The sequence below is a fragment of the Corvus brachyrhynchos genome, unplaced genomic scaffold (genome assembly GCF_000691975.1).
Source record: "Corvus brachyrhynchos isolate BGI_N302 unplaced genomic scaffold, ASM69197v1 scaffold45, whole genome shotgun sequence".
NCBI lineage: Eukaryota > Metazoa > Chordata > Aves > Passeriformes > Corvidae > Corvus > Corvus brachyrhynchos.
In genome coordinates, this window is record NW_008238361.1 from 1865980 (window position 1) to 1892854 (window position 26875).

Consider the following 26875-nt stretch of genomic DNA (forward strand, 5'->3'; position numbering starts at 1 on the left):
AGCTCTGACATTTACGGATGGCTCCGGATCCCAACCCCGCGCTCACCCGCTCCTCCAGCGCTGCTCCGCGCCGGCACCGCCCTCACCGGCCCCTTGGATCTTCCTGGAGAGGAGCCTCTCGGAGGGCTGGAAGCTCCTTAAGAGCATGAACACATCTCAAGAGATATTAACTCTTAATATCTGCAGACTGGCATCTGCTTCCTCGGCAGTTAGCCCCAAATGTACGTCTGGGAAGAAGGAGAGCCCTAAAACCAGGCGGGATTTCTATGAAATCCAGCCCTGCACTGGTTTGGCTTTAGAATCTTGTTATACAAACATGAGAATCCCAGGAAAACAAACTCCCTTTGGCGAAATATTGAAGGTTGGGAAAGCCTGGTCAGGCACAAAACAAAGAGCTCAGTAGATGTGGCGAAAATAAAACATGCAAAAATAAATTCAACACCGTTAAATATTTAAATATACATAATAACACAATAGAATGGGCCAAATTGGTCATAAAAACACAATAATATGTAAAAAAAAAAGCCTAAAAAATCTGAAAGTTCAAATGGTCTATTTTATTGTTTTGTTTCATATATTTAGATTTGCCACAAGCCTTACACGGGGGCACTCAAACAAATCTCATTCCTACAAACACAAAAATCGACTCTAAATAAACTGCATGTGCACGGCACCGATGAAACCAATATTTGGGATGTGGAATGAAAGTGCTGCCTCTTGGGATTCTGGCCAGGAAAGCCCACGAGACCCCATGACTTGAGCAGCAGATGCACAGAGTGAGGTCTTGAGATGCTCAGATTTCATCAAGGGCTCCCATTCTTCTGAGGACAAGAGCCATTGTTCCCTGTGCCACCAGGGCTCTTTGGGGACACTGCTGATGCACATCTGCCCAAATTAGGTTTTCTTCAATTCCTCAAAAATAACATCTGAAAAGCAACCTGGTGGAATTTGCCACATTTATTCAAAAATGTGTCGGTGTGAAACAACAAATAAATTAAAATCCGCAGGAGGTGGCAGAGAGAAATACAGGGGTTTAAAGGAAGAATATTTTGGTTTGATTGTCCTTCTCCTTCCTACCAACCTCATTTTCAGGTGACTTTGTGGCAGATATTTATGGCATAACTTCACCTTGTCGTCCAGACACACAATATTTACTTTAAAAAGCCATCCTACAGCTGATTAAACTCCAAAAATGAGCTTGTCAAGCCCTTTCCTCCACCAGCCAGACCCAAAAATTCCTGATTTCCGTCATGGGAGCATGAATTTGGTGTCACAGAAGGACAATGAGCTGCAATCACCCCGCCTGCACTCCAGAAGCAGAGCTGGAAAACTCTGGACTCACACTGCAAGGTGATTCCAGTTGGAAATCTCTGCCTGGATAAAAGTATGCTAACAGTGAAAGGGAACAGGGACTGGAGTTAAAAACTTCCAACCCTTCAGGGAGGAGAACGTAATCAGTAAGTAAATAAATTAATTAATTAATAAAGAATCAGAGCAGCAGTTCATGAAATTTCCTGAGGGAAGATATTTTTGAGGATTTTTTAAAAATTGCCCCAGGGCACTTAAAAACCACATTTAATAAGCTCAAAATTAAGCAAGATTAGGAGCGTGCAGCCTTCAGCATTTCTGGACATAAAACACCAGGAAAACACCCTCCTTCCATGAGTTCCACTTTTCCAGAGTCATTTTATTCTCTGCACTACAAACCAATCCTGAATCCAGGTAATTTCCTCTGTTAATCTGGTTTTATGCTTCTTTTTAGCACAGCACATCCCTTATGAGGGAAACTCCCTCCTCGGGACAAACCCCCGGAATTCTGTGAGCTGCCTGATGCTGAAATATTTCTCTTCCCATTTTTCCAGCCAAATCCTTCCAGTATCCACAGGGATCATCCCACAGCGAGTCAGGCACCTGCCTGAGCGTCATAATTCGTCTGCACAGCAGCTCAGGAGATGAAAGCAGAGACACACAAAAGCTCGGGGTTGACTGATAGGAAGTAATTGCAGCCAGAATTCCATGACAGGAATTTATGGAATTCTATTAAAGGCACTTGCAGAGGAAGAGAATGAAAAAAAAGAACCAAAACCCCCTCAAATTTAAATAGAATGCACCAAATTTGATAAAAATATAGGAATGATTCGCATTAAACAAGTAAAAGACATGAAAGAAAAACGCGATAAAAGTTTCATTTTAGTAGACGTAATACGTCTCATCTTTTCCTGTCATATTTAGCAGTTTCTAGAGAATATTTAGCAGTTTCTAGAGAATATTTAGCTATTTATAGAGAATATTTAGCAGTTTTTAGAGAGTATTTAGCAGTTTATATAGAATTAGGAAGCCCCTGGAAGAGCTTACTCAGGAATTACACACCGATGGAGCAGCAGGAGGCTTTTTTATGTCATCATCCCAAATCCATCCCAATTTGGAGGCTTCCACAAAGGATTTCCCGAGTATTCCAGCAAAGCCAAGCCCTGGCAGGAGGCACAGCTCCTGCTGAGTGCATCTGCAGCATCCCTTGGGAGAGAGCCCCAGTCTTAACTCCCTGCCCTGGCACTGCTGGCAGCTCGATAAATGGGAATATTGTGATTCACAGGGAATTGCTGGAGAAGGGGCTGAGCTGGGATCACGTAGGCACGACTGGGCAATGAACAAGCGGCCGTTTATACTGAATTTTTCCCCAGTTTAACACGTGCCAAGGGATAAACCGTGGGTTTATTGGATGTACAGATGTCAAAAATAGATATTTATGGGGCTAACAATGATGTGTTGTTGGTGGGGAAGGAGTCCTGCCTCCGGACACACATTTCTCCTGTGAAGCCCTCCAAATTTCCACAACAGATTTGTAAAAACTCAACGAGGGACACCAAAGTGGACGTGGAAGAGCCCAAATCGCAGCCCTGACGGGAAATGATGATTATTTCTGGGAACATATGGCCACGGAGGGATAAGGACTCTGCTCCTCTCTGAGTAGGTCACACCACGGCACAAAGAAAACAGAAAACTCACCAGGGGGAAAATGGGTCTGTAACAGGAAAAAAAAAGAGGAATTATTCACTTTGTAGGAAAAAAAGAAGGATTTCTGACAAGTCTTGTCATTCAAACGGGAAAAAAAATCACGGAATCCAAAAGAATTTTAAAAAAGAGGTGGAATAATCACGGGGTATATTTGTACTTTTGTCCTTCCTCTCCCATTACACCACAAGAAGGGATTGTCCGATGTAAAAACCTATCCAGAGTGGCAACGAGCCACCAGAAATTCTACCTTGCCACCTGCTTTGTGCTGCTCCCACTGAGCCAAGGTCTGCTGTCCAAAGGCAGATCCCAATCAGCAAGGCAGACACGGCACCTTTCACCCAGGGCCCACATCAGCCCAGGCCCCACGACTGAAATAACAGTTTGTTTTTGGGCTAAATGAGTTGCTTTTCACTAAATAGGTCTTGCTGAGCTCTATCAAGCCAGACCAGCAGCAGCAGCACCAGATACCTCCAGCTCTCCTGGAGTTGTCCATGGCCGAGCTGGGCCCTTGGATCACTTGACCCCAAGGACTTGCTCTGCCCATCCCATCCCATCAATGTGACAGACATGAGGTGCGGGAAAAGGAGGGGGGTCAGAACTTCCTGGCCTCAGGTCCTAAAAATCATCTTGAAGGATGTCCAGCGTTAATTTTTAGTGCTCCTTAAATCCCTTTATTCATCCATGCCGTGAGAAACTGGACTGATCAACAAAACATGGGATGCAACTTGGGTTTCCATTGGAAAACCCCAGCCCTGCTGAAGAGCAGAGCTGAAAGCAAATAATTTATTCCCTTTCCAAGCTCCGTTGTAACTTATCCTTCACTTTTACACCAGAGAGTGGCAGGAAATCAGCCTCGAGATCAGACACGCGAGCGCCAAATAATGAAACCAGCGGATCGCTGACGCATAAATAAAGTTTTAGATTCACAGGGAACAAGTCTCCCTCTGTAACACGGCCAGGGTGACTTTTCAGATGTTTTTATGTCAGCAGTGGCCTAAAAAAAAATCCAGTGGGAACGGGAAGGGTTGGATTCCCTCCCTGCTGGCACCTCCCAGGGCTGTACGGAGGCAGCGGGGTTAGACCTGGGAGCAAGCCTGGTTAAACCCTGTCCTTGGTGTTTGTGTAACTAATGAGTGGGTGAGTGGGAATCATTTTATCCAAGCAGTCCTAATGAGCTAAATCATTTGGGGATCATTTGTCTCACTGAGGATTTGTTTTTAGCTCACTCCGCCGCCAAGAAAACGCGGATCCAGTGGAGAAACCTCATCCCGACACCTCCTCCCTTCCAGAGCCTGGACCCTGCGAGCTCATCACTGACCACAATCAAGCAAAAATACCCAAATTTGCGTTTCCCTGCCCTGCCCCCAGCACTGGTTGCAGAGGGAACGGCACCATCGAGTTTCCACAGCAGGAAAACGAACTCGCGGCTCTGAAATCCGCGGGATTCCGCGAGGCTGGAGCGGGATGTGGAGCCAGCCTGACCTCCTGACACCACCAGCGCCAGCTCTGAGCCAGCCAGATCCTCCCATTTCAGTGCAAAACGGCTTTTCCACAGCAATAAAAGCAGGGGGAAATCCAGCAGAGGTTGTTCTAAAGGTATGGTGATGGCCACTCCGGGGATTTCCACCCACTTCTCACTGGGATTGCTGGGATTTACAACAACTCCCACGGAACAAGCTCTCCAAAGCAATAAATAATTTATTTTTATATAGAAAATATAGTTATTGTGCCGGTTCTGCCCAGTGGAAGTTCCCAATCCATCAGCCCAGTGGCTGGTGTGGCCTGGAAATGAATCTTGAAGTGATTCAAAAACAAAATTACCCACAGCCTGGGCTCCTGGCAGGGGAAAAAATCAGCCAATACACTCCTGACAATGTGGGTTCCACCCAATGGATATTCCTGCAGGGACTGCCACAATTCGGGCAGGTTTTCATACCTGCCCGTGTTCATTGCCAAATAAAAACTCCCAAAATAGGCAGATATAGAAAAAAATTATCCAGCTCGTTGTATTGGCAAGTGATATGCTTAGGAATGGAATGTAATGATTATTAAGGAATTGTTAATATTCCCTCCAAGTACACAGCACTTTAGGAGGAAAGAGCACATACTCCGGCTACACCCTGGAAATACAATTATTTATCTATCAAATTGATTTAATTTTTCATTTAATTTAATCCAAAACTAGGCTGGATAGGGCTTGGAGCGACCAGTGTCCCTGCGCATGGCAGGGGGTGGAACGGGACGAGCTTTAAGGTCCCTTGCAACCCAAAACATTCCATGATTTTTTACAGAGCAGCATTTTTTAATTAGGGAAGAGGAGTGGGAAGCTTTTTAGCGGCAGCACCGTGATTCTCTTTTACTCCCAATAAATATAATTATTCCCTTTGCTTTCACGCGGAAAACGACTCGTGAAGAGCCACATTTCCGTAAAGCGGCTCCCAGAAAAAATTAAAAATAATGATAGTCACACCCTCAGCCTCCTGCCAAACCCCAGAGCCCCGCTGGGGAGCGGGGCAGGACCAGCCCCGGGAGCGCCTCCATCACCTCTCCAGCGCCAAAAACACCCGGAGCACCCTCTCCTGCGGCTGTGACCCCCAAAAAACAGGGAATTTGAGGGCAGAAGGGTGGGTCCAAACACGGGGGGCTCCTGGAAACCCCTTCCAGCTGCCCCCGGGGCTCATCCCGCCGCTCCCGCGGCAAGCGCGGGGCCGGTTGTGCTCCTGGAACGGAGCGACGAGTTCCCAAACCCAGCTGGAATCACCGAGCCGGGGCTGAACGAAGGGAAAATGGGTATTTCCCTTTAACCCGACAGAGGCACGGGTTGTTTTCCTAAGCACGTGTCAACCCAAGTGACTTCTCGACTGAAAAATAATCGCTTTTTCCGCTGTGACAATAGAGAAAACAATAGAGAAAAACAATAGGGAAAACAGCAGGGGAAAGGGGTAGAAAGAAGGGATTTGGGGCGTTTAAACAGAGACAGGGATGTACCTTTGCCGCCCGGATTTGCCAGCCGCTGGCTCAGGGATTTTCCATCGCGCCCTCGGCGGCCGGGGCAGCCCGGGAGCCGGGAATGCGGGAGCCGGGAATGCGGGACCCAGGGATGCGGGAGCGGGCTGGGCTCGCCTCCCTGCCGGGGCCGGCTCATGGAGCGGCAGTGCCCGCTCTCCTGGGCTGGGAAGGCGAGATTAGGATCTCCGGCGGGCTGGGAATTGTGCTGAGCTCCAGCTTTCCTTCGTGCTTCATTAAAAAGGAGATGCTGCGTTATTCCGCGCCGGTGTACACAGATCAAACAATCAGGCGCTTCTCCTGCTCGTCTTTGTTCCAGGGAAAATAAACTATGGATAGCAAGGGATGAATTCAAAAGCACAGGGAGTTAGCAGCCAAAAGGGAGAGGAATCCTGCGAGCCAGAAACGACCCGAGCACCTCGCCAGCACCATCCAGGAGTGACCCACCAACATTCCTGCCTGTGGAATTACCTTATTCCCAGCAGTTTTTCCGCTCTGCGGGGCTGGTGCTGCTCTTCCCGAGGGTGACCGGCCAGCGAGTTCCAGCTCCCGGCTCCAGCTGGGAGTGTCTGCCCGGCGCTGAATCACCGCCTGATCCCAGCACAGGGTTGAAGAAAGCTTTACCCAAGCAAAACTCCGGCTGCGAGGCTGCGGGGTTTCATCTCGTGCCAGTTTCCAGCGGGGTTTGTTATCTCGGCTGCTCGCAGGTTTTAAGGACGTTAATGAGGTTTATCACGCCGAAGTCACGGCTGTGTCTCGGCAGGCCGAGCACGAAAATCCCCACGTATTTCCAGACCATGACATCACATCTCAGCTCGGTAAAGTGGCTTTTAGATAAGAGGCAATGCCCCCTCCCTGAGAATTCCGAGATAAAATAGTGAAGAAGGGTCGTCTGTTCGCACAGGCTGAAGTTTAACAGCACCGTTTAATTCATTTCGGAACATTAATTAGTCATGCAGAAAGTATTCAAAACAGTCTGAGCACCGGTTCAGAAAGGAGCATTACTATGAAATCAGCACTGGCTGCCAGCTGAGAGCTGCTCGGAAAGGCAGGAACGCTCCTGGGAGAAGCTTCACAACCTCTCTCCCACTGCCATCCCCACTCCCAGCACACAAATCAGGGGCTCCACGGCACCACCGGTCTTTCCTGCTCCGTGCTTGCTCCCGTTTCCTCTTCCAGTGGCTATGGGAAGAGCATCTCCAAAATGGAACCTCCCTCAAGCAGGTCTGACACAGCCTGAGACACTTCCGTCCTCTGCCACGCGTCCGCTCCTCTGCGTAACTTCATTTAAATCATAGAATCCCAGAAGATCCTGAGCTGGAAGGGATCCACCTGGACCATCCAGTCCAACCCCTGGCCCTGCACAGGATACCCCAAAAATCCTCCCTGAGAGCATTGTCCAAACCCTCCTGGAGCTCTGGCAGTCTTGGGGCTGTGCCCATTCCCTGGGGAGCAGTTCCGGTGCCCCAGCACCCTCTGGGAGAATAATCTTTTCCTAATATTTGCTCTGTTGATATAAACATTGATCACTCCCTGAAAAAGCTGCAAAGTCAGACCCAAATCTGGAATTAATCGCTTATTATTCACCTACATGGCATCTTGGAGGTGTCCATGTTTTCACCTCGGAGATGTCCATGTTTTCCTCTTAGGGTTACTAAAGCAGGAATATTAATTTTAAAAATTCCTTAGGCTTTTGTATGAAAAATGCTGCAAAACTGAGCACTGAGTCAGGGCCAAGGACAAACCTCCCTACTGTGTCCCAAAATTCAGATAAAGGCTGGAGGAGAACTTGTAAAAATTCCTGGAAGGAGGACTAGAAGAACAGGCAACGAATAAAGAGGTTTGGGAAAAACTTTAAGGGAGTAAGGAACAGATCTCTGCGTGGGCAGGGAGTGATCCCTGTCCTTGCCCCGCTGCAGGAGCAGCGCTGGGGTGGTTCTGGACCGTGAACTGCTCGGGCAGGAGATCTGAAAGGCAGATCTGGGTGTCAGGACTTAGTCAGGGCTGGGTGTGGAGGGCAAGAACTCAGTGCTGAGCAGGCACCGGGGTGGAGAGGGCAGGAACAGGGAATTCCGTGTGGGAAGGAAGCCATGGCAGCCCCAGAGAGAGACAGGGATTGCTTGGGCTAAGAATCCCAGAATCCAGAATGGGTTGGTTTGGAAGGGACCTTAAAGCCCATCCAGACCCACCCTGCCATGGGCAGGGACACCTCCCACTGTCCCAGGCTGAGACAACTCCCACACGCCCCGCCCTGGGCACCTCCATATCCCATCTAAATCTCCCCTCTTTTGGTTTAAGGAAGCATCTCCCTGGGTTTTATCAGGTGGCAGCTGCAGAAGTGGCTGAGGCACAGCAAACACGCCATGGTTCTCCAGAGGGAGGTGGCAGCCAGCCTCATCCCAAAAATAGATGGGTAGAGAAAGAAATCTCCTTTTAGAGATCAGAAGAGTGGAACAGACCCCGAGCATTGCTAACAGAGGGTGGACACTCTCCTGACTCAGCTCAAATCCATCAGACCAAGAACCCTCACCTGACACTCGGGATTTAACAACACACCCTAATTATTTCCATGTTTATCCACACAGATGCCATGAACAGGAACAGAACAATCTGTGTGCTGCTCTCAGTGCCTGTGAATCATCCCAGTGAATCAATCACAACACACCAAGGAGCTTTAGCGAAGAGAAAAGGAGCAGCAGCTAGGCTCTGAGACAGCAGCAGCAAGATGAAAAGTTTGACAGGACACACAAGAAATCCCGACCCAGAATCAGGATTAGAAGGGCCACAAAAGCCTTGTGCTCCTGCAGGGAGATTAGGAGGTCAAAATGCCTCGCTGAGAAGGTTTAGATGAATCAATTTATTCCAGTCAGGATCCATAGGAGCAAACCCCTCCCTGCCTGGGTGTGCATGCACAGAGGGATTTCAAGCTTTGTATGGAACCCCATTGTGAAAAGAGCTCATAAAATCATGTCAGTCATAAATAAATCGGGAAGCATTTGAAGACTCCCATACAGAGGTGAGGATTAAAGAAGGAATTGATGTCAGGCTTTGAAAATAAAAAAAAGCTGGGTAATTCTTTGGGAAAGACATCTCTGAGGAGCAGCCAGGCTCCACCTGCTGAGTGTGAGTCCTGATGTGGGGCTCTTGGGGCAGCACTAACCAGAACATCCCAGTAAGTGCTGGGGTGTCTCACGCTGAGCCAAACTGGGCAGTCCTGGAGCATCCACAGGCAGCTCTTAACAGCAATTATTAACTCATTAACTGAAAGCATTCCATGGAAGAACTAACGCTCATAGAGGGTGACTTCATCTCTGGGGTTGTCCTTCTGCTGAGGGACATCTGTTCCTCCACGAGTGCCTTCGAGGGCTGTGCCTCTGCCTTGGGGCACCCAGCAAAAATAGGTTTGAATTTTCACACCTCTTCAGACACTCCCGAACTGGGCAGGAATGAGCCCCATCGGCGTTTCCGCAGCTCAGCCCTTGGCTTCTGGGGCAGCTTTCAATGGCTTTCATTCATTTCTGGCGCCGGGTGCTTCATGAACGATCAGCTCATGGCTGCGGGAGATGAAAGCTGAGTTTCTAGCACAGTCAGCAGCTGCTGGAAAGGATTCCTCAAATTCCTCAGAAACACTGGGGAAAGAGCTAAACTGGGATTAATAATTTCATTCTCTGTGTTCACCAGACCTAGTCTAGTCTAGCACAAAGCTGGGCTTTATCCGTGCCTCAGAGCAGTAATTCTGCTGCTAAATATAACTTATCACTGCTATTTATGGCTCTCCGCTATCAGCATAAAATAAAGCACGTCTGCCTAAATGAAATTTTGCTGTAGCCTTTTTTTTTAAAAGCCTTCTGCCAGTTTTAAACCTTTGCTGAAGCAAAGAGCACCCAGAATTTGGTGTTTCTGGAAAACCAGTTTAGTTATTGCATGTAATCCCTGAAGGGGGATTAATTCTTGATAAACTTTTGGATTCAGCTCAAGATTTTGGAGGACAAAGCACCTTTGGGCTTGTGGAATTGGGGCTGGGTGTTGGAGCAGCCCTGAGAAGAAGGATTTGGTGGATAAGAGGATGGATATGACCTGGCTCTATGTGCTAGAATCCCAGAGTTGCATCCCAAGATTTTCCAAATTTTGACCCTCCGGGTATCCCCTAATTCCTCCAAACCTCAGGAATTGAGGTGTTTGTGTGCCGGCCCTGGGGAGCATCACCAAAACCCAGCAGTGGCAGCAAGAAAGAGTCCAAAATCGACATCGAAATGTTAAAATTTACATCCAAGCAACACCATCAAAACGTTGAGTTCGGACACTTGGAGCTCCAAATCCGCTACCAAAATCCCGCCAGATTCGCTCCTTTGGGAGAAGAATCCCAAGGTAGTGGTGCTTTACAGGCAAATCACAAATGTGGGGCTGAGGTTCCTGCATGCCCGAACAGTCCTGGGTTTCACCTGGAATTAGTGACATAATTAACAACTTTTAATAACCCTCAGCAGATGCTCGGAGCCAGAAGGAGCAGTTTAAAGACTGAATTTTCCAGTCCTGCAGAGGGAAGAAAAGAGAAAATCTGTGGTGTTGCTGGTCTCCAGCATCTGACTGCTTTCCCAGTAGTAAAACTGGGAACAGGTTATTCAATCCCAGTGTTTTAGGAAGAACGGGATAGACTGGGAGTTCCTGTGTCCCTCATTTCACTCCAGGCTTCCTGGTTCGAGAATTATTCAAACAGAGGGAAAAATCTGATTAATTCTCAATCCTAATTCCATCCAGTTTAACACCTCAACCAGCAAAGCACCTCAAAAATAAAAGGAATTCAGCACATCCCTTAGTTTTCCATGATAATTCCCAAACAGGATTCCTCTTGGACATGCCTGTGAGAGGAAATTGATAGAACAAAACACATCTCTAGTTCAATTAAAAAACAATTAATACCTCAAATAAACAAGGAAATATTCCAGGGAAGAGTGAGGTAGGAAAGACAGGCAGGTGAAGGAAAGCTGGAGGGGAAAAACAGGAATATTTCAAGGGCACAGAACATGGAGAAACAATTCCAAGTTGGCCAAAGAAGATGTGGGAATGTGGAAATGTTCAAGGCCAGGCTGGACGGGGTTGGAGGTTTTGAGGTGTGTGGTGTGTTGGAACAACACCCCACAATTTATAAACTCCCCTTTTAATGTGCCCATCGAGAACAAGATTTCAGCAAACAACTCACGGGGTGCTTTTCCTGCTTCCTTGGCCAGGAAGAAAATTCCAGAGGCAGGGACTGAGCATAGAAACTACGGCCGTGAGCCTTCTTGCTGGATGAAAAATGCTCCGCAGAAGGAGCGCTTCTGGATCAGCAGCAGCTGGAAAAAAACATGGAATAAAGAAGTTTTTAAAAGGGAACCAGTGATGTAAAAAGGGGTTAATTTTTTTCCACAATCTTATTTCTTTTTGCCAAAGGAAGGGAGACAAATGAGAGGAATGAAAGAGACCCTGTTTCCCTCTGATTATCTGCCAGGAGCAGCAGCGCTTTAATTCCGAGAGTGAAAACCAGTGAGGAGCCCAAGGAGGGCTTGGCTTGGAGGCTTTGGGGAATTTCTGGTGGAAAATTGGGAATGAAGCCGATGGCTCCATATTCCATTCACTCTTCCTCTGGGATTGGCATAAAAATGCAAATATGGGAAAGCTCCTAAGGGGCTTTTGACAACTTTTGAGGATTTCTTGCTTTTTTTCCTCTTTCCACCTGGCATTGGAGTACTCCAGCATTAAAATTCATTTCGCCTCAACTCCAGCTGTGGATGTTTCATCCCTGGAAGTGTCAAAGGCCAGGTTGGATGGCGCTTGGAGCACCCTGGGATAGAGGAAGGCGTGGCAGGGGGTGGAATGGGATGAGCTGTAATATCCCTTCCACCCCAAACCATCCCGGGATTCTGTGAAAATAAAATAACAAATATCTCTATTTTTTTCCCTGTAATTAAACTCCATCCAGGAATTAAATTTTTTATTTTTTAATTTTTTTAATTGTTTATTTATTAATTAATGAATTAATTTTTTTTCTGAGCTTAGTTAAAAAAAAAAAAAAAAGAAAATAAACAAAAAAAACCAGAGGAAAATCCATTGGGAAAATCCTTTAGAGTTAAGATGTGAATGGTCCAAGCTGGCATCTGTGTTCTTCCTACCTTCTCCAAATACATGAAAACCTCCCTTGCTGATGATGTCAGCTTGCTTCGAGAGCGCACAGCAGATTTATTATTTCCTTTAGGAAAAAAATGCACTTTGTTCTTCCTACGAGATCATTCCCATCAGCTGCAGCGTGCCAAGAGAAGCTGCTTTGGGAAGAAGCCAAGAAGATGGAGACCATGTGGGGGACCCTAAGCACAGACTATTTATGGGCCAGGGGAGAAAATCTCGGTGTGATTTTGGATGTCTGTGTTTGCTGTGAGTTAATGAGAAAGTCTGGGAGCCTGAGAAGTCTCATGAAGAGATGTCACTCCCAGATCCCATCTTGGTTTCTTCAATTTTCCTTTAAGCTGCTCCCAAGCTGGCTGAAAAGAAATCTTTATGAGAGAGGATGAGAGAAGCATTGGGAATTTTGAAGGCAAAGATGGCCTGGACAGATTTGTTGCAGTTATTTCGCTCTTGTGGTGAGAACTGACTGTGGCAGGGCTCTGGAAGCCCAGCTGTGTTTTCTTCCTGCTGTTCCCGTGGTTTTTTGGGATGAGCAGAGAGTTTCTGGGATACAAATTCGGTGTCAGTGACCCAGAAGGGGCGGAGTCCCCATCCCTGCGGGGATTTCAGAGCCCTGTGGATGTAGCACTGGGGGACATGGGCAGTGGTGGCCTCAGAGGGCTTTTCCAACCTAAAAGGTTCTGTGATTTAAGTGATGCAATCAGAGCTGAGTTACCTGCCAGGAGCTTCACCAGCAGGGCTCCATCCCAGATTCCTTGGCCATTCCCTTGTCCTCACTCGGCCCCAGGATTGGGAGAACGTGTCCAGTGTGCTCCTCATTCCCAATCCCAGGGTCCCTGCTGAGCCACAGCCATGCCCTGCAGGTCCCTTTGGCTCCTGGCACTGACATCAAACCAGGCTGGAGGGGAAAGCTGCAACATTCATTTAAGAGTTCAGCTCAGTCCTTGCTGCAAGCCCAGGTCTGGAAGCAGTTCTGAACCGAATTCCAGACTGGTTTGGGTTCAAAGGGATCTTAAATCCCATCCCATCCCACCCCCTGCCATGGGACACCTTCCACTATCCCAGGCTGCTCCCAGCCCTGTCCAACGTGGCCTGGGACACTTCCAGGGATCCAGGGGCAGCCACAGCTTCCCTGGGCAACCTCCCCACCCTCCCAGCCAGGAATTCCTTCCCAATATCCCATCCATCCCTGCGCTCTGGCACAGGGAAGCCATTCCCTGTGTCCTGTCCCTCCATGCCTTGTATACATAGAATATTATATAATACATAAACTATATTTATAACATAACCCCAACTTCACTTCTTTTTTCCCCTAAATTAACAGCAATTCCTAGGGAATTTTCCAACGGGAGTTGTGGCATTGCAGCTGTTCCAAGGAACCCTCTCATCTGCCAGGTGGGCAGGCAATATTTGGAAGGATTTACAAGGAAGGAGAAACACAACTTCCTCTCTCCGTTCCCTCCCCAGGACCCTTTCGTGTCCCAGGCACGGAGCCGAGCTGTCTGCTCCTCACAGAAACCAGAGCAGCTGGAAAATTGCATCAGTGTAGAGATAAATCCCTCACCTGGGAGAAGCAGGGATCCACAGGAGCAGGGAGGAATGTGAGATGAGATCTCCCACAGACGCTCCCTGATAGTAACTGGGCAACTCAGAACGCTCCCGACCTGCACAACCCCACTGAAATCCAGCCCTTTCCCTCGCAAAAGTGCGGCTTTCCACATTTTTTTTTAATTGGGATGCACAGATATCCTAAAAAAAATCAAAATGGGCTTTTGTGGTTCTTCCTGGAGTATTAAAAATTCAGATTTAATTTTTTTTTTTTTCAAATCTTCGCTACAAATCTCCAATGGTGAATGTGATTTATTGCTTCCCTGGAAGTGGAAACTTGTGGGAGCCAAACCCTTCTCACCTTTTTTCCTGCTGATAATTCTTTTGGCACATTTTCAAGCTCATTAGCTGCCACTTGAATGATTCTGTTCCTAAAATAGCACCGTGGAAACTCATTTTCTCCGGACTATTTTCATCCCAGAAGATTTTTCATCACCGAGATGACTTCGTTTCACGGAAAACAGAACAGCTGAAAAAACTCCCTGTTCAAGGCAAATGAATTCTCTGGCAAACAGCAGCAGCTGTGGCTCAGGAAGGGGAGAGCCAAGGATTTCAATCAGGAATGGGAATGCTATGAAACCCCTCTTCCATGGTCCAATCCAAACGGGAATTGGATTCAGGTGGGATTCTCACAGGTTTAAATGTATATATCTCCCTGGCACAGCTTTCCAGAGCAGCTGGGGCTGCCCCTGGACCCCTGGCAGTGTCCAAGGCTGGGTTGGACATTGGGGCTTGGAGCAGCCTGGGACAGTGGAAGGGATCCATGGAATGGGATGGGCTTTAAGGTCCCTTCCCAATCCAAACCATTTCATGTTTCCAGCATGGTTTCAGGTTGGGATTCAATCCAATTCATCCCAGCTGGCTGCTGGAACAGACTCATCAGAGGGGGAGAAAGGCTCTGGCGATCCTGATCTCCAGTGCTTCCCCAATTCCTTCAGCCTCACAATTTTCCTCCTGCTCTTCCCTGTGTTTCACCTCCCTGTCCTGCTTCCCAGAGCCTTCTGCCCTGCAGACACCCCCATCCTCCCACACCATGGATTTAGGAGAGGCCGGGAAGGAGAGAGACAGAGAGAAAGGGGCTTAACCAGCAGAGAAGGAACAACATCAAAGGGAGCAACAAGAAAGAGCAGAGCTCAAACCTCACGACATCAGAGAAAGGTCCAAAGGGTGGGAGCTCTTCAACCCACGGACATTTCCTGACAGAATCACAGGGGAAGTTCCTTAAAAGTTGACAAGGAACAATCCATTCAGCCTGTTCACAAGAGAATCATAGAATGGGTTGGAAAGGACTTTAAAGCCCATCCCATTCCCCCCCTGCCATGGGCAGGGACACCTTCCACTATCCCAGGCTGCTCCAACCTGGCCTTGGACACTGCCAGTGCAGCAAAAACTCCTCAAACCAGACAGGAACAACTTTACAAGGATCAGCAGTCCCAGCCCTCTTCCAGGGATGCAGGACACTCCAAGCAGCGTTTGGGAGTTCTAACTTGTTTTCCCAACACATTAGTGACTGATTTATCTTGTTAATCTGAAAGGCTGGGAAGAGATCCCTGTCTTTAAGATTGATGGCAGAAAGTGGAGGGGGGTGGGGGAACGTGAAACAAAATGCCTTCGAGAGCAATTTGCTCATGCAAAATGATTCATGGGTGATGTGATATTGATGGGGGGATTTCTGGAAGTATTCCTGCAAGATTTAGGAGTCAGTCCTATTTTCCTGGGCCTCAAGTGGAAGGGCATTGTAGGAGAGGTTGTCCCATAATCAAACCCGTCACTGCTCTCCTTTGCAGCACCTGCAAATCAAAAAATCCTTCCCTCAGCCTGAACTGATTTAGAGGTGAAGGTTTTGGTGAGTGTTGAAAAGCTTTTAATCCAAAAACCTCCTCGTAATTACCAATGAACTGCAAAAGAGGGGTTTTTATTCTTCCCTTCATATTATAAATTATTATAAATTATCATAAATTAGGCTCTGAGCAAACCAAAGCCAGAGCCTGTGCAAACCTGGTCTTAACTAAACACAGACTTCCCGTGGCAAGGAATTCCACAGGGAAGGGGTTCAGGCCCTCCCCTTCCTCCGGGTGGTTGAGCCCCAGTTCTGCAAACAGAAAGGAAATTGTCATTCCCATGGATTTTTGGAAATCATACCTTCAGGATGCAGCCTGGATTTCACAGCGAGGGGGAAGGCAGAGGTGGTGTCATCATCCAGAGTGAAATCAGCACCTTTGGCTGTGGCATCCCAAAGAATCAGATCCCAAATGGGAAGGGGTGGAGGGAAAAGCTGCTTGGAAGCACCAAGGATTAACCCCAATACACATTGGTCCAGCATGTTATTAAACACAGAAATGTATTTAACGTGTCTGATTTTCACTTAGGGAACTGCTTAACAGCCAGCAGTGCATCTTGCTTCCCTGGAATGAAAAATGCCATTTTTCCCCCCCAAAATCCCCTTTCCTATATATTAGTGGAGCACAGCCCAGCCCTGATTTCCTCCAAGCCAGCAGGGCAGCCCCTTTAATCATTTTCAGCCTCTTTAAACTCATTTTCAGCCTCTGAAGCCCATGAATAACACCATTGTTGCCCCCTATCAGTGTTCAACGCTAGGGTTACACCACTTTGGGAAATCAGCAGCCTTGGGATCACCCCTCCTCACCAAGAGCAGGTTTGAGGCTTTTAAAGGCATTACAGCATACCAAACAAACCACAGGAAAATTAAAGTATCTCTAATTAGAACAAAAAACATGGATTCGGAGTGGCTGGGCAGCAGGAAAAACACAATTCCCTCCACACAACCAGCCTTCCATGGGCTCTACCTCCGTGGATTTATTGAGTCCAAGCTAACAATGGGAATAGTGAGGGGATCCAGGCAGGAAACACAGAGCCATTGAGGCCTATCGAGGGTTCCATCATCCCGATGTCCGACGGCACATTCCTGCTCTCTTGGATTTCAGCAGATACGGGGGGAAAAGTTGAGCAAATTTGATGTAATTGCCGTGTACTTTGGAGCTGCATTTCCCAGGAGCAGCGTGACATCCAGCTCTGCCATCCCTCGGGATCATCCCAGAGCTTCCCCAGCACTGCTTGACCTTGGGTTAGACCAGGAAAAAAAATCCAAAATATTTAAATTCCTCCCCTTCCTGGCAGATTTTCCTGGATTTTGGGGTGAAACTCATGTTGTTGCATCAAGCTGGGGACAATCAGAGGCAGGAGGACCAAGCCAGCCAAGCTTTTCACGTGAGACAAATTGCTCTGGGTTTATTTGCCAGGAATTTCATGTTCCTGCTGGTTGTCCCCTTTGAACCTGGGCAGGATTAATCATCAGCTTAAACCTCTCCAAAATCTGCTCCTTAACGCACCTCTGGCAGCTTCAGCAATAAAACCACGGGGATTCATCGAAATTATGCTGATTTTTACTCTCTCTGGGCAACACTTCCAGTTTTCCCCCTGATTTACATAGCATGGACCAGCCTGGAAAGGTGGATTTGGTAATTTTGGGGGGTTTTTAAAGGTTATTGTAAAATACAAACTGCAGCAACTTCCAAATCCAACCCTGTTTGTTATTGAAAGTGAGGAGAATTTTAGCCACCTCCTCCCTTCTCTAGTTCACAAAGGATATTTTGGGACTTCAATGTGCCAGAATTTAAATTTTTAATGCCAGGAGTTACACAAAACTGGCTGGGATGACGAACAGGTCAGCTTATTGTAGCCCCTGGCTTAATAATATGAATATTTATTAACATTTTAAACATTTTTATTTATTTATAGATTATTTATCTATTTTATATTTGTTTGATAAATGTATTTTATGTTCTTAGATGTAAAGTGTTTTCTAGTTTTATTTATCTACTTATTTCAATGTTATATATAATCCAGTATTAACATTTTAACGTTATTCTTTACGAATGTTTTTAACATTTATAACTTAAAACGACATTAATTAATCGTTAATTAAACCAGACTTGTTGCCTTCTAATCCATCCCCTCTGACACACAAATATTACTTTAGAGAGAGCAAATACAGACAGAATTACACAGTGCAGCTGCAGGAGAAGAATTAAAATTACCCAAGCAATCAAGCTACTCATTTTAGGGGTTTTTTCCCCAAAATCTTTGTGAGGAGAAGCTTTTCCAGAGGTCTAATTACTGCTTAATCCTTGGGAGTATCGGGGATTTAAACAGCTGGATCTGGACATCAGGGCAAGATTAGGTTTGATGTCATCAGCTCTGGTGAAATCTGGTTAAAGCGACCAAAAATCCCTAATAAAATCCCATAAAAGTGGCACAAAAGAACACCAGGATTTGCAGTTTGGACAAACAAATGGGATTTTTTAAAAAAATAGTCTATTTTAATTTATTCTTCTACTTGTAGAGGCACTTCCGAGTGAAAAACCGAAGCAAGCCACGAGAATACAGCAAAAACAGATTTTTTTTTCCCTCCAAAGTGGTTTTCCTTACAACCCTCCCAGTCTATTTTCTGAAGTTTGGGGACTTTTTTGGCAGATGGATCCTTTTGCTTCATTTTGTGAGGGAGAAGGAAACCTGAGAGTTTTTAGCCTGAGGCCCCACATTAATCCTTCCCTTTTTGAGAGATGTTGGCCTCCAGCTTTTGGCCAGGGAAAAAAGCAGGATAAAGCCCACGTGTCCTTGTTGAATATACGGCTCGGGATGTGGGAAAAGGAGCCCACAGAACCTAAAAAGAGCCAGAAAAGTGACTTTAAAAAGCCTGGAAAGAGCCTGGAAAGGGCCTAAAAGGAGCCTGGAAAGAGCCTAAAAAGAGACTAAAAAGAGTCTGGAAAGGTCTGAAAAGAGCCTAAAAAGGGCCTAGAAAGGGCTGAAGAGAGCCTGAAGAGAACCTGAAAAGAGCCTAAAAAGAGCCTAAAAAAAGAGCCTTAAAATGACCTAGAAAGGCCTGAAAAGAGCCTGGAAAGAGCCTGGAAAGAGCTAAAAAGGGCCTGAAAAGAACCTAAAAAGAGCCTAGAAAGGGCTGAAAAGAGCCTGAAGAGAACCTGAAAAGAGCCCAAAAAGAGCCCAAAAAGAGCCTGAATCTAGCCTAAAATGAGCTGGAAAAGGGCCTGTAAAGAGATTTAAAAGAGCCTAAAAGGAGCCCGAAAAGGAGCCCGAAAAGAGCCTGCAGGGATTTCTGCTGGGCTTCAAAAGTGCCTCCAGCCTCATCTCAAGGTAAAAAAAAAGATAAAACATTGGAATAATCAATCAACACACAGGAATGTGGTGCAGGAATGAAGACATGGAGAGTTCTGGAACCTCCATCAGTCCCACAGCAGCTCGTGGGGAGGTCAGAGGGATGGAGCCGCTCTGGGATGAGAGATCCCTAGAATGGTGTTTAGGCTCCATTTTGGCAGCAGCCAGGATATTTATGGAAGCTGCTTTTCCAAGGAAAGATGGATAACAGGGCTGCCAACACCTCAGGCAGTTTGGGACACGGCAAAATCTGCTCTGAGCTGATGGCAAGGATGAGGTTATGAGGGAAGTGTTGTGCTCCCAATAGACACAGGGCTCTCTTGGAGCCTGTAAGAAATCCTAGAAGAAATCTGAAATAGCTATTAAATAAATATTTAATTATTTAATTATTCTTGCATTAATGGGTTGCCCAGAGCAGCTGGAGCTGCCCCATCCCTGGAAGTGTTGGGAACAACCTGGGATAACAGAAGGTGAATCTTCCAATAGGACGATCCTTAAAGTCCCTTCTGCCCCAGACCACTGTGATTCCATGAGTCAAAGTTGTCCCTAAATTCCTTCCGTAGGATGAAAGGTGTAAATATAATTTATTTCATTTATAATAAGGCCTGAAAAAAATTAATCTATTAATTATGCATCCATCCATCGCTTTTATCCATCAGATTTTTCTTTTATCCAAACCACAGATATCCTTCTCCAAAAAGTTCATACAAACCACTTTTTTTTCACCAGAAAAGTAACAAAAAAAACCCCAAACCCACTGAAATCCAGGAACTTTTCCTATCTCCAAAATCATCTCCCCGTGCTGGATTCAGGGCAGAGATTGACGGGGCTGAATGGCAGCCAGGGCCGGGGGTCACATCAGGGAGCTCTGAAATTCCCTGCCTCAGGACAGCAAATTCCAGAGCAGTGACAGGGAAGCTCAGGGATAATGACAGCTTTGGATGGGCTGCTGACAGATGGAAAATTGTCCCGTTCCCCTGCAGTGCCAGCGTCCTGCTGGAGAGGGGAATTCCCTCTGGATAAAGCATTTTCTGGAATTCAGGTGTCTCTGGAAGCATCACCAGCTGTGCGTGTCAGCGTAACTGGGATGGGCACACTCAGATCCCAGTCACAGCTGGGATGGGCACACTCAGATCCCAGTCACAGCTGGGATGGGCACACTCAGTTCCCAGTTACAACTGGGATGGGCACACTCAGGTCCCAGTCACAGCTGGGATGGGCGCACTCAGATCCCAGTTACAGCTGGGATGTGCACACTCAGTTCCCAGTTACAACTGGGATGTGCACACTCAGTTCCCAGTTACAGCTGGGATGTGCACACTCAGATCCCAAACTGGGATGGGCACACTCAGATCCCAGTCACAGCTGGGATGGGCACACTCAGATCCCAAACTGGGATGGGCACACTCAGATCCCAGTCACAGCTGGGATGGGCACACTCAGTTCCCAAACTGGGATGGGCACACTCAGGTCCCAGTCACAACTGGGATGGGCACACTCAGATCCCAGTCACAGCTGGGATGGGCACACTCAGATCCCAAACTGGGATGGGCACACTCAGATCCCAGTTACAACTGGGATGGGCACACTCAGATCCCAAACTGGGATGGGCACACTCAGATCCCACTTACAACTGGGATGTGCACACTCAGATCCCAGTCACAGCTGGGATGGGCACACTCAGGTCCCAAACTGGGATGGGCACACTCAGATCCCAGTCACAACTGGGACCTACAAACTCCCACCTTCCCCGAACTCTTCTCGCCCTGTCCCAGCCAAAACGGTTTCAGGTTTCACATCCAGTTCCCACCCTGGAATTCCAGGATGAATCCCTGGGCATTTTCAGTCCCCACCACTGGCTTTAAGGAACATTTCCTCAAGTCGAGTTCCCTCACGTGTTTTGCCTTTCCTCCCTCACGGTAATTCCCAAATTTCCCAGTAATTGGCTTTTCCAGAGCCTCCCTCTCCCCAGGCTGTGCAGGGACAGCTCAGACACCGCCAGCTCCCCACCCTTCCTTGCTCCTTCTCTCCCCATTCTTCCACATTCCCAATCCTCCTTTTCCAGCAGGATTTCCCTTTTTTCCCGCATTTATTTTAGATTATTTTTCAGGAGGAAACCAAGCTCCCCAGAGTGTTGCAGCTCTCCTGATGCTCCAGGAGACGATTTTGGCTCAGGATAAAAAGAATCCCAGGATGGTTCGGGTTGGAAAGGAGCTTAAACCCATCCCATTCCACCTCTGCCATGGCAGGGACACCTTCCACCTTTTCTGCCCCACACATCCCTTGATTTCCTTCAAGAGCGACCACTTTAGGTCTAACTTGAGCCTAACAAAAATAATCTTCCTTCTTCCCATTAAAAATTTTATATTTCAGTTCTCCTTCAAAGCCCACAGACCTCTCAAGTTTAATTTATAGGCCACGAGGCCAACCTTCGATGCAAAACTGTGCATCCAGTATTTTTCTGGAGATTTTTTATTTGAATTCCCTGACTGACCTGAAAGAAGCTTAATATAAATTGAGAAACTTCTAAACCTGGGTTAGTCGGACTTCTAAACCTGGATCATCCAAACTTTCAGACCTGGATCAGTCAAATTTTTAAACGTGGATTAGCTGAACTTTTAAACCTGGATCAAACTTTTAAACCTGGATGAAATTTTTAAAACTGGATTTGTGAAATTTTTAAACCTAGATCAGTCAAACTTTTAAACCTGGATTAGCTGAACTTTTAAACCTGGATCGAACTTTTAAACCTGGACGAAACTTTTAAACCTGGATTTGTCAAACTTTTAAACCTGGATCAGCCCAACTTTTAAACCTGGATGAAACTTTTAAACGGATTAGCCAAATTTTAAACCTGGATCAGCCAAATTTTTAAACCTGGATCAAACCTTTAAACCTGGATGTGTCAAACTTTTAAACCTGGATCAAACCTTCAGACCTGGATTAGCCAAATTTTTAAATCTGGATCAGTCAAACGTTTAAACCTGGATGAAACTTTTAAACCTGGATTAGTCAAACTTTTAGACCTGGATTAGCCAAACTTTTAAACCTGGATCAGCCAAACTTTTAAGCCTGGAGCAAACTTTTAGACCTGGATCAGAAAAACTTTTAAACCTGGATTAGCCAGATATTTAGACCTGGATTTGCCAAACTTTCCGGCCTGGATCAGCCCCAGGATTTGCTGGCTGGACAGAAGAATCTGTTTCATTTCATTTCATTTGTCTCCCCATGGATGGATCGAGAGCAATATTCCAACCTTAAATCCATAAACACTGGATAATTCCAGTTAGGGCAAGTCCAGCCATCCCAGAATAATGAATCCACGCATACAAATGGATGGATCCCATGGAAATCCGAGCTTCAGGGCCCCTTCCAGCCCAACCCAGTCTGGAATTCTCTGGCATTCCCCAGTTTTCCACAAGGATGACAACCATGGAAAAGCAGCCGGCAACAAACAGGAAAACACTAAAGAAAAGCCAAAATTGGGTCTGAGTGGCCCTTTGAAACTGGCCTGCAGCAGGCATGGAATTCCAAGGAAATTCCAAGGAAATTCTGATAAAATTCCAATAAAATTCCGATAAAATTCCGATAAAATTCCGATAAAATTCCGATAAAATTCCGATAAATTTTTAATAAAATAATGATGAAAATCGAATAAAATTCGAATAAAATTCTAACAAAGTGCGAACAGCAAAGGACAATTTGGGGTTTAAAAAGTCACAGCGGCTTCCAAGCCTCGATATCCTGGTGGGGTGGTGTGAAATCACAATTTTTTTTAAACAAAGTTCAGTTTATTCTTTCAATTTCCTCGAGCAGAAAGCAGCAGAACATTTCCTCGGAGACGATTAGAAACTAAAATTAAAGCTGGTCAGTGATGGTCACCAAAAATCCATCAAGCAAATGGGCTTTTCGTGAGGATTTGGAATTTTTTAACCAAACTTGAGGAAGTGTCGAGGCACAGATGAGAGTCAGCCCGGATCCCCAAATGATCCCAAAAATCGGGCTGGGATTTGCATTATCCCAATCCAGGCAGGGAAAGTCCTAAAGCAACAATTAATCCGTGCCTAAATCCTGAGCCTACAACTTCCAGAAGTGTGAAGTGACTCACAGGGCTAAAATTGGCTTTCCCGGTGTAAAATACAACACTCATTTTGTTGTATCTTTCATTTCTGACGTTGGTGTCTTATCTAGAAATGAATCCGAATTTTTTTGCATACTTAATTGCTTTTTTCAAACATTCTCCCCGCTTCTTCTTGTCCCAAATATATCCCAGCACCTTTAAGAAGAGGGAAGTGAGGCGTGAACAGGATTTCATCTAATTTCTCTCATCTCTTTGCATTCATGCCCCACTTTCTCCATCAGTGTAAAATAATTCTTTCCCCAAAAAAAAAAAAAAAAAGGAAAAACCCACCACAAACCACGCAAAAAAAACTTCCCAGGAACTCTCCAAAAAAACCCAAAAAACCTCCAAGAAACAAACTGCAAAAAAAAAAACCCAAACCAATAAACCCAACAATGTTCAGCTCAGACCCAAGGACAAAGAGAAACCCATCGATTCCAGGAATTCCTTCTTCCTCACAACTTCCACGGGCTGCAGGAGTGATGTCCCAGGAAAACTCATCAAGGAAATGTTCTCCATGGGGAATTTCCCACAAATCTGCTTTGCTGCCAGCGTGAGCAGATTCCTCCTGGCCCATCCCCCTCTGTGCCCAGCACGGGCCTGCGTCAGCCAGAGCGCTGAATTCCCAACTCTGGAACATTCCAGAACTTCCCAGGGGACACAGCCAAGCCAGGTCCTGCGAAAGGCACATCCCCCCCCGGTTATGGGAACTCAGGAACGGGGGAAAAAAGGAAGAGTTGGAAGAATAATTCTGTATTTTCTCCATTGCTGAGGGCTGCAAAGTTCATTTATGGCTTGATTATCCAAAAATCTTATGGATATTGGATCTTACAGATTTCCATGGGCGAGTCCTCCTGATCTGCATCAAGTCCAGAAATTTTTTTTTTATTGTTATTGTTATTGTTATTTTTATTCTATTCTATCATATTTATTGTATTTTTATATTATTTATATTTATATTTATATTTATATCTATATCTATACTTATGTCTATACTTATATCTATATTTATATGCATATCTATATTTAGATTCATATTTATATTTATGCTTATGTCGATATTATTTTTATTATTATACTATATTATATCATATTTATTGTGTTTTTATATTATTTAGATTTATATCTATATCTATACTTATGTCTATACTTATATCTATATTTATATGCATATCTATATTTAGATTCATATTTATATTTATGCTTATGTCGATATTATTTTTATTATTATACTATATTATATCATATTTATTGTGTTTTTATATTATTTAGATTTATATCTATATCTATACTTATGTCTATACTTATATCTATATTTATATGCATATCTATATTTAGATTCATATTTATATTTATGCTTATGTCGATATTATTTTTATTATTATACTATATTATATCATATTTATTGTGTTTTTATATTATTTAGATTTATATCTATATCTATACTTATGTCTATACTTATATCTATATTTATATGCATATCTATATTTAGATTCATATTTATATTTATGCTTATGTCGATATTATTTTTATTATTATACTATATTATATCATATTTATTGTGTTTTTATATTATTTATATTTATATCTATATTTATGTTTATATTTCTATTTATGTTTTGGTTTTTATTATTTTTATATTATTATTATATTATCATTACTACATTATTATTACTATATTATTATTGTTATTGTTATTTTGTCCTTAAAAGGAGAAGAAAATTAAAATACCTGGCAAAAGCACTGTAGGAAACAAGGTTATCCCAACCCTGTGCCTGACACCATTCCCAGGTCAGCTGTAATTCCCAGATGGATTTGGAGCCTCTTGGAAAGTCTCTTCCCGGCAGAGGTTTTGTGTTTTCCAAGGTTTTTGGATGCCCTGGATATTTATGGATATTGGATCTCCCCACTGCTCCTCACTGGGCTGTTCAACAGAAAATGAGCTTAAAACCAACCCAAAAAGGGGGGAAAAGGGAAGGAAAGAGAGAAAAAAGAAGGTAAAACCAAAATTAAAAAACAAAACAAACAAACCAACACGGTAAAAAAAGGAAAGGGGAAAAAAAGATAAAAAATGTTTAAAATCCACCCAAAAATTTTTTTTCAAAAAAAAAAAAATTAATGCAAAAATTTTTAAAAATCCACACAAATTCAAAACTACAAGAAGTCAAAAATTTTTTAAAAAATCAAAAATAAATTATTAAAAACATTTAATTATCCAAAATCAATATAAATTATAAACACCCCAACCAATGACACCATCCAGAAATAAAAAAATATAAAATCTATGGAAAACTTAAAAAAAAAGGTAAAAATAAAGATCCCAACTCCCCTCACAAAATCCAGAAATAAAAATCCCCAACAACCAACACTAAAACTGGGATAAATGATCCCAAACAAACTTTGTGAGGTGACCTATAAACCCTTAAATCACTTCCTTTTCAAACAGTCTCAAAGAATTATGGATATCAAACACGAATATTAAAATAGAAATAGATGAATATTTATTTTCTCTTTTTCCACTCTCTCCTCCAACCTTGCAGCTGCTTTTTCTGCCTCTCCTCGATGCCACCAGCAGAATAAACGAGATTTCCATTTTATTTCCATTAAACCACTACAAAACTCCAATGAAAATTATTCCAGCGATGATTCCGAGTTTCAAAAATGCAAATAAAATTCAGTTTTCTTCAAGTCCTTTTTTAGTATCTCTTGGCACAGCGAGTCCCCATCAGGATAAATTACCCTCAAAAAGAGAAGGTAAATATTCCCAAAAATATTGCTGGGATAAGGCAAAGAAGATGAAATTTAAATTATGCCGAAGCCAGGGCAGAATTTAATTTAAATTATGAATTTAATTTAAGGTAAATTTTGAATTAAATTGAAAATCACCACAAACGCTCTCCACCAGGAAATATTTGAATGTTTTTTATTAAAAGTGCCATTTCTGGAGAAGAATTCAACCACTTCCACAGCAATGAGAAAACATCCAAACACTGAATAATGAGGAATTTTGTCAGGATTTCAGCTCTAAAAAGAAACTTTCTACAGACTGTCCAGTGCAAGGTAAATAAAAATCATATTCCACACATATATATATCATAAAAAATACACTGAACTGCACAAATGGATGGGTTTGCCATTCTTTCAGAATTATTTTCAGCTTCAAAAATGGATGGACTTACAGAAACATCATTCCCAAAGGTTTGGGAGTAAATTTAGGCAATGAAAAGTTGAAGATCTTTAAATTACAACATTTGTGGACCTAAACTGAGATAAAACGTCACTGAAAATTGATTTTATCACAAGAAAAAATGAAGATATTTAAATTACACTATCTGTGGACCTAAATTGAGATAAAACATCACAGAAAATTGGTTTTATCAAATGGGAAATTGAAGATATTTAAATTATAACATCTGTGAACCCAAACTGAGATAAAGGTATCACAGAAAATCGGTTTTATCACGAGAGAAGATGAAGACATTTAAATTACAATATCTGCGAAACCAAATTGAAATAAAGATGTCACAGAAAATTGGTTTTATCAAATGAAAATTGAAGATATTTAAATTGTAACATCTGTGAACCCAAACTGAGATAAAGATATCACAGAAAATTGGTGTTATCAAATCAAATAATACTTTTTAAAGTGAGATCTGAAGAGAAAATTCAGCTGATACCTGAAAAGATTTAATAGAAAAGTTCTGCCACAAATCAAGGTCGGATTTCTGTGCAGTCATTCATCCTGCCAAAAATACAGTGAATTTTAATACTCTT

The 26875-nt window shown here is 44.3% G+C and overlaps 1 protein-coding gene across 3 annotated transcripts in view; it reads right to left on the bottom strand.

Annotated features, from left to right (window-relative positions):
• LYPD6 (LY6/PLAUR domain containing 6) overlaps positions 1–7249 on the bottom strand; it is a 32057-nt gene extending 24808 nt beyond the window's left edge. Inside the window, exon 1 of one of the 3 annotated variants that reach the window (XM_017736062.1) lies at positions 6493–7249. The gene's annotated coding sequence lies outside the window, so the exon portion shown is untranslated. Of the gene's footprint in view, positions 1–2370; positions 2987–6003 lie in introns of those variants that run through there. The other 2 variants (XM_017736061.1, XM_008635016.2) reach the window with 2 other exon arrangements.
• Positions 7250–26875: the final 19626 nt, after the last annotated feature.